Below are 8,663 nucleotides of genomic sequence, written 5' to 3'. Positions count from 1 at the left end.
CAGCAGGCATGGTCCGAAGGTGACAGCTAAAAGTAGCATTGCCAATGGACCTGTTAGGGTAGAAATTAGGGTGGTCAGCCATGGTGATCGATTGAACCAGGACTCGAACCAACCCTGTTGGGCTTCCCTGTCTTTCTGTCTCTGAGCCAGTCTGTTTCGGAGTTCTGCCATGGAGTCTCTCACGACTCCCATGTGGTCTGCATAGAAGCAGCACTCCTCCTTCAAGGCGGCACACAGTCCTCCTTGCTGCATGAACAGGAGGTCTAGTCCTCGCCTGTTCTGCAAGACCACTTCTGAGAGTGAGGAGACCGACTTCTCTAGAAGGGAGATGGATTTCTCGATCCTCTGCAGGTCCTCGTCAATCGTTGCCTGCAGCTGTGACAGTCCTTGGTGTTGGGTCGCTAGGGCTGAGACACCCATGGCCGTCCCGGCTGCTCCTAGGCCCAGCAGCATTGCGATAGTTATACCTGTTACTATTTCTCTTTTGTGGAGCCGGCTGGGTTCCTCAAAAAGGTGGCACACTTCTTCATCTGCGTGGTACAGGACCCTAGGAACAATCAGAACTTGGACACAGAAGTCGTTAGAGTCATTGAATTTGGCAAGGAACACACACGGACTCTCTCCAGATCGCTGGCAAACCCACAACCCAGATGCGGATGGGACTGCCCACTTATTGTTTTTCCTGTTGGGTTTGACAACTTTGGTGCAGACATTGCCTCTCCGCCTAGCTAGGGTTGCATTGCCAAAGCATCTGCCCTGGCCTGTGACTTGACTCAGGGTGATTCCTTTGCGAGGGGTGTCCCACCTACATTGGTTGGGTGCATCGGCTGTGGAGTAACTAAAGGGAGTGTTTAAAGCGACTCCTTCGTAAAAGGGAGGTTTGACATCGTAACAGAGCCAGCAGGATTCGGTTAGGTTAGGGTTGGATTCGTTCAGGGATAGGAAGGTAGCTTCTAACATACAAAGGATTGGGTCTGAGTCTGACTCGGCTGAGCGGCCTATCTGAAAGGCTTCCACATGGCCGGTTGGGATATTGGTGACCTTTGTGGGCAAGGCTTTGGGGTGGGTCATGTTTCTCCCTTTCGGCACAATTTTAATCACTTTGTTGGGTCCGACCGCTCGGGGTGCCGATGGTTGGAGCCTGATAATTTGCACACTCACCCTCTCTTTTGACCCTTGAAGGACTACTGTCCACGTTTTGCCTATGGCCCAGCTAGGGTGATCTGGCTGCAAAACTGTCATGTTGTAGTCTGTGCATTTCCGAAATTTGGGGACTTTATGGCGGTTTCGATAAAAGTTTCTGTGGAGGAAGAGGGGTGTTTTGCAACCGGTGGGTGCCCAGGTGAACTGTAAGAATTTGTCTGGCTCTTGTGGATCCCACCCAGGCCCTGACGGTCTGGCATCTGTGATAATGGTTTTGCAGCCCCAGTGTCCACAATGTCCCCATCCTGGGTGATTGCAGTAGCTTTTCCCAGGGTTTGAAGCTGGGCACCAGTAGGATAGGTACATGTGTGTGGCGTGTGGGGAATGGGGGTCTACCTTTAGTTGTCCTGGAAACAGGTCAGTGATGCGGAGCACGAAGGATGGGGCGTTCGGTGTGGTGATTTCTCTGAGCACCTTGTCACTACTAAGGTGTTGCATGACCCACCTGAATGGCCGATGGGGGTAGTGATCTGGGCTGGCTTGCCCTCTGGCAACAAGCCCCAACAGCAAAATCACACAGAAACACCATTGACGCTTGGGTCTCACTCGTGCGAGTCTCTCGGGTGCTGCCTGACGGCTTGGTGGTCTGTCGCTTTCCTCTGGAATGGGGATGTACGTGTCACGAGGATGCCCCATGAGCAGGTCCTGTAAACAGAAACTCGCAACTCTCATCAGTCTCATTCTGCTCGCTATGAAGGTCCGGTTTAATCGACTTAAGTGGACACCACCTGATTTTGCCGTCCTTTTTGACAGCTGCGTACCCCCTCCCCATGAGCATCAGCCTCCAGCCCCGTTCCCATTCGCCTAGCTCGTTTCTAATTACAACCTGCGGGCCCTCCTCTAGCGTTTGAGTGGCCCAGTGTTTTTGGACGGGACTGTTTGTTTCATCTCCCCTAGGGAATTGATTCAATGCCAGCAGAGCGGTTGCCAGTATACGTGCCTGATCTCCTGGGGGAATGGCATTGGCAAAGCCCTCTGCTTTTGCCAACACTTCTATCTTGGTTTTCAGGGTCTGATTTGCTCTCTCGACTATGGCCTGCCCGGTACTGTTATACGGGATACCTTGCACTAATGTGATGCCCCATTTTGAAGCGAACTCTTGCACTGGTTTAGAAGTGAAATTGGAACCGTTGTCCATTTTGATCTGTTTGGGGATACCAAGCCAGGCCATGGCTGTCAGCCAGTGCTGAATTGTGGCTTTGGAGTTAGTTTTGGGGTGCTGTGTGGCTATGATCGTTCCGCTATAAGTGTCCACTGTCACTGCAAGCCATGCTCGGGGCTTCAGCAGTTGACATAAGGTGAAGTCCGACTGCCAGATTTCTGAGGGCTTGAGACCTCTCGGGTTGACCCCACAGGTCCATAGGGGTGACTTCTGGCAATGAGGGCAGGTGGCTACCACATGTTTCGCGTCCGCCGTCGAGATTCCGCATCTCTTCGCCAGTGCTTTGGCTCTGATGTGGAGCGACTCGTGCAGTTGACGGGCTTCCGGCAACGTCCAGATGCCTTTCGCTGCAGCGTCCGCCTTGTCGTTGCTGATCTGGAAATAACCTTTGACTGGGTTGTGGCTGTTGATGTGGATGACCAACACGGTGCCCTGTCGCGAGGAGAGTGCTTCTTCCAGCATTAGGGCTGCTGCTGATGTCGACACTCCTGGTCCTGCCATGGCTAGGCAGAGCCTTGCCACAAATATAGAGTCCGTTACTATGTTGAGGTGTTCATCTTGGAAGAGTCCGCACGCCAAGATGACTGCTGCTGCCTCCAGTTGTTGCACTGACAGTGTGGGGTCACATGCTTTGACGCAATGCCATTGCTCTCCTGCCTGCCACACTGCTGTTGCAGTTGAAGTCGTGGAGGAAGCGTCTGTGAAGACCGTTGGTCCTGGCTGCGGTCGGTCCTTGACCTTTGGCAGCGTGTCCATGTCGACTACGGTCAGCAGCTGAGTCCAGGGTGGCTTGGAGGAGTAGGAGATTTCTCCTCCGAAGCCGGTGAGAGCAAGGGCCAGGTATTCCGATGTTGTGGCTGACTCTGAGGTCGGTTGCTTGCGGAAAGGGAGGTGGATGCTTGTCGGCTATGTCCCTAGGTGTTTCAATGCGAGTTTCCTGCCTTTCATTATGAGGTCAGCGATGCATTAGATTCCCAGGGAAAATGCACGAGCGGGTCTTCCAAGAACTACTCATTGAATCGGTTGGGCCTTTTCAGAAGGTCCTTGGGCCAGTGCTCCCACTCCCCCCTTCGGTGTGAAGTGAACATATAGGTCCAGTGGCATGGCTGGGTTCCACCTGGCAAGTGTGCCAGCGGTCATCTGGCTTTCGATGAAATCGAGGGAGCTCGTTGCCTGCGATGTCAGCTCCTTGGGTTCCCAGGGGTGCTTTCCTTTCAGGAGGTCATATAAAGGGTCCATGACCTCGGGAGGAACTAGGATGATATTGCAAAGCCACTGTAGCGATCCCACCAGGCATTGCACGTCGTGGAGTGTTTTGATGTCTCGACAGACCTTCGCCTTGGGGGGTGTCACGTAGGAGCCTGTGATCCCCACTCCCAGGAAGGTCACGCAGGGTCCTCTCTTGATCTTTGCGCTCGCGATCTCGAAGCCGTTGGCCTGGAGGGTTTCCGTGATTGTGGACACCAGGTGATCTACTTGGCTTGCCGATGGTGTAGCGACTAAGATGTCGTCCATGTATTGAATGATGGTCACGGTGGGATAGGAGTGTCAGACCGGCATCAGTGCTTTGTCCATGGTGATTTGGCATATGACAGGGCTGTCAACAAGACCTTGTGGAAGTACCCTCCATTGGAAGTGGAGGTTGGGCCGCTCGCCATTTCGAAACGCCATGGAAAAGGCAAACCGTTCTCTGTCCTCAGGGTGTAGGGGTATCGAAAAGAAAAAGTCCTTGATGTCCAGCACTGCGCACGGCTGCCCTGCGGGGATGGCTGAGTTCGTGGGTAGCAGTGTCTGAACTGGACCCGTGGGTCGGATCGTCCCGTTCACTTCTCTCAGGTCGTGGATAAGACGATAGCCTTCTCCAGACCTTTTGGGGATCACAAATACAGGGGTGTTCCATTGGCTGACGGAGGGTTCTATGTGACCCTTTTGCAGTTCGCGGTTGACCAGTTCCAGCAAGGCTGCCATTCGAGGCTCTGTCAGGGGCCACTGCTCGACCCATACGGGGTCTGGTGATTTCCAAGTCAATTTGATTGGCAGCGGAGGGTGTATGGCAGTGGCCCTCAGGATAAATTTGTAATCCGGAATCCTAGCAAGGAAAGAACATCCCTTCCCAACAGGGGTGGAGAATTTTGCAAAATGTAGGGGTAGATTGCTACTGTCTGTTCTGGTCCCTTTTTCGTGTGAAGTGTTATAGCCACCAGCTGGGTGCTTTTCCACGCCCGGGACTGCCCTCCCACTCCGTTCACTGGGGGGACTTCTTTGAATTGCCAAAGTCCGGGCCAATGCGCTTGGGGAATAATTGTGCAGTCTGATCCCGTGTCCACCCAAAACTGAAACCCTATGACGTGGGGATCCTGGCTGCCGTAAAGGCGGCATGTCCCCCACACCATCAGGGGTTCCTTTCCTATTCTCATGGCCAGGGCCACCCAGGGGTCCCGCTCTGGGGCATCCCCTGCTGATCCTATGGCACCGGCACGGCTTGTGGCAGTGGAGTGTGCGAAAGCATTACTGGTGGTGTTGTGCAATTCTGCCATTGCGCTGTAGGTGGGGATGTAAAATTGACTGCTCCCTGTGGGGGCATGGAGTATGAGGGTCCCCTGCCCCACTGGGGGTTGCTGTAGCTGGGCCGCTGCATATTCCAGGTGGGAGGGGGCTGAACACGGCCCGGCTGCCCCCTCCCTCTCCTGTTTCCCTGAAGCCTGGATCTGCATTCCTTAGCTAAATGTCCCTTCCTTCCACACACCCAGCACGGCCCCCTACCTCCCCCTTGGCGTGGTGGAGCATCTGCTGATAGGCGCCTTGGCTGGGGGCAGTTTACTGCCAAGTGGCCTGCCTGGCCACACTTAAAGCACGCCATCACACTGGTTATTGCAGTGTGGACTGCTGCTTGGATGGGAGCTAGATGTTCCTCCTTTGCAACGTGTCTGATCATGGCTGCTGTATTAGCCCCAGGTGGCAGTGATCTTAAGATGTCCTTGGTGGCTGAGTTGCATTGCTGGCGTAGGCAGTCTGCCAGCACGGGGCCCTTAGCCTCTGAGGGTAATGAGGAGGAATCTAACACTGCCTGAAGCCTGTCCACAAACTGAGTGAAGCTCTCACTTTCACTCTGTTTTATAGTTGACCATGGTGAAGGTTTGGCTACTACTTTGGCAGTAGCACGGATGGCTTCCCGGGCAGCACGGGTGGTTGTCATAACTTCATGGGCCCGTAAGTTCTCAGCCTGGGCCTGGGGGGTGATCATAGTGGAGTCTCTGCCCATCAATCTCTGTATACTGGAGCCGTGTAGTTGATGGTCAGGTCCCGTTATCTGGGCTAGCTCCTTTGTGCATTGATCCTCCCAGTCTTGTTTAAAAACAATCATTCCTGCCCCATCAAAAATCATTCTGCACGTCTGCTTGATGTCAAAGGGAAGCATTTCATCCCCCCCAAAAACGCCGTCAATAAGTGTGGTAACCATGGCATTAATTCCCTTGTCTGCAATTGCTTTAATAATTGCCTGGATGTCCTTCGGATTAACTGGGGAATAGGTCCTTCGTTGGTTTTCGCCTGCCCCCCCCACACGGAACGGGAACACCAGATTGGCAGACGGAGCCCACTCGGCGCAAGCTATCTTTATTTTCCGCCAATCTGTAAGCGGGGTCCGGTCTTTCTCTGATGACCCCTTCACCCACGCGGGAGTGTTGTGATTAATAACCTTACGCGCCGTTGCTCTCTCCCTGTTAAAGCTAGAATCCGAATCGGAGCTCCCCGATTCCCTCTCGGACTCAGAGGTTGAATCCGAGTCTGAGCTGGAAGTCGACTGGTCAAGCATTTCCGGGTTGCTCTGCTTTTTTCTCAGGCTCCGACCCCGCCCCCTCCTGCGGGGGGCGGACCATTCCCTCCCCCTGGGGTCTCCCCGTCCCCTGCTGGGGGAGGTCCTTGCCTTATATGGGCTTAATTTCAATAGAGCGCTCTGATTTGTCTTACACTCCACCGCGGGGAACGCCCCCCCTCCCCGCTCGCCCGCGCATGCGATGTTAGGCGCGCTGACTCCATTTCTGCCCTTTTCCCCCTGTTCTCTTCTGCCCTGACCACGCAGCCGGCCGCCATTTTCGAGCCCATACGGCGGCGGAGAAATTGTATCAATCCAGGCGGTTTCTGACCGTCCCGCCGCTTCCCGTGCCTCCTCCGCCAGCGCCCCCCAAAAACACTGCGCCCGTCGCTCTGCCTCCTGCGTCGGGTCGGCAATCGGTGGGGGAGGTGCGGGTAGAGGAGCCGCAGTTTTGCCGAGAGGCTCCGAGGGGGGGCTGGGATCTGGCGGGCTCCACAGGGGATTTGGGGGGGGTCTCCCGGGGGTTTTGGGCTGGGGCTCGAAGGGAGGTGGGACGCGCCTAGCCCCCGCACATCCTCGTCTGCAATCTGATCACTTTCCGGGGTGGTCTGGGTCGCTGCCCCCATCCCCAACTGCAGAATGGCTATTAAACAACTTCTATCAGCTTTCCAGGTTTCTTGCTTTGTCGAGCTTTTTGCAGAGCCCGGATGACTCTGCCCCGCGATTTTAGGGCTTTCCCCAAGCCTGAAGACATGGTATCCTCGGCCAGAGTTTTCGTACAATTATCCCACTCCCCCGGATGTAGGATATCTACAGGGCTTTCTATAGCCCCAAGCTTAATCAATCTCGGCAATGCGAGGGTTAAATCTCTAACTTTACATTGTATACCCCATTGTGTATGCATTTCTGTTACGACCTTCGCAAGCGATTCCATGATCGAAGCTGGTCCAGAGGCGTCCCTCCCGCTGTGGTCAGACCTGCAGCCACAGCCGCCGACCTCTCTCCAGGTGAATCCCCCTTCCCCAGGCGCTGATCGGCTCCCGGAGTTTCGGCACCAGTTGTTGCCTTTTGATGCAAGGCAAGGCGACCTGGTTCTGAGGAAACGGTGTTGTGGTGTGCTGTAATGTCCCATTTTGGCCTTCCAGGTCATTTCCCCAGGTATGCCTATACATCTCTCCCTTCCCCCTTGCCCCCATGCTGAGTGAGTCCTGTCAATCAGATTTAACATTCCAGCAAGGCGTCGTGTGGTTGGTCAAGTTCAAAGGATGCCCCTATGCCCAGAGGTCATTGGCCTGTCTGGGTGTCATCTTCCCCTGAGACCCTGCCCCTCTCACCTGGTTGGTGGCTCACCTGTACCTCCCCTCCCCCTGTCCCTGAGCTTAAAAGGGTGAGCAGACCACGCGGCCGGTTCTGTTGGAGCAGGTCCTCACGTTCAGACCTCTGTAACCATGGAATAAACCTCTGTACATTAAACCCTCCAGCAGAATCCTCTCCTTTTTCTCTTCACCATCGCCTGAAGCTATTCCTCCTGAGGTAAACGGGGTTCCTAACAAGCCTGGACTTGTTCAGTGCCCAGCTGCAACCACCAGCAAGCCAAGGTATCTCTGGGGTGACACACCGCAGTTGCTGCCTTTGGCCCAGCAGCGAGGGTCAGACTGGCCCAGGCACAATCTAACTGGTAATATTGGGAGCCTTTTTTTCCAATAAAACGGCACGGCGACCCAAACTCTCCAGGGTCGCTCAGGCCAAGAACACACGCAGACACCAACGTGGTGGACGGTCCAAAGGCCTTTATTGCCCCGTCTCGTCGGATTTTATAATCGGGGAGGTTTTTCTCTACGTCAGGGGGTCTTACCTTACTGTAATTGGTTAATAAGGAGTAGAAAGTTACTAGTGTTAGGGGGGTCTACATTCTTGGGTGATCCCTTATCATTAGGCGTTAGGGGGAGAGGAATCCTGCTGCTTTCCGTGACATCGCGAGATTTTCCGAATGCCTGTCCCTATCTACCAGAGAAGGTTTGTGCCTCACATAGAAATTCTGGGTCTGTGGTGGGTCTCCAGTACAGGAGACAGGCACAGGGGCAGTTCTGGCCAGGGACTCCAAGCCACCGGGTCTGGCTGATGTTGGCAACTTGCCCAGCACCACCTTCACTACCTGATCTGTTCTGTCCAGCACTCACTGCCACCTCTGCTCTTTGGACTCTGAAATTCCTAAAATGGTCTTCCACAGATTCTTGCCAGGAATTTGCTTGAAGTTGTAATTTATCCTAAATCCATGGATTTCGTACGTACTTAGCACAGCAATTCCAGTGTGTAACAGTTTCCTGCCAGGCTGGGCTGCACTCAGGGATGGCCACCAGTCACCTTCACTCCTGGGGTGACAGCCAGCATTTCCAGAACTCTTGTTCTTGCCACAGACTCTTCATAAATTGCAGGAGTTCATGGATTAACAGAGCAGCAAAACCCAATCCATGCTGCAGATGG

This window comes from Melospiza georgiana, chromosome 23 (genome assembly GCF_028018845.1).
Source record: "Melospiza georgiana isolate bMelGeo1 chromosome 23, bMelGeo1.pri, whole genome shotgun sequence".
In the NCBI taxonomy this organism is placed as follows: Eukaryota; Metazoa; Chordata; class Aves; order Passeriformes; family Passerellidae; genus Melospiza; species Melospiza georgiana.
The sequence above is the reverse complement of the archived record's forward strand: the minus strand, read 5'-3'. Positions refer to the sequence as shown.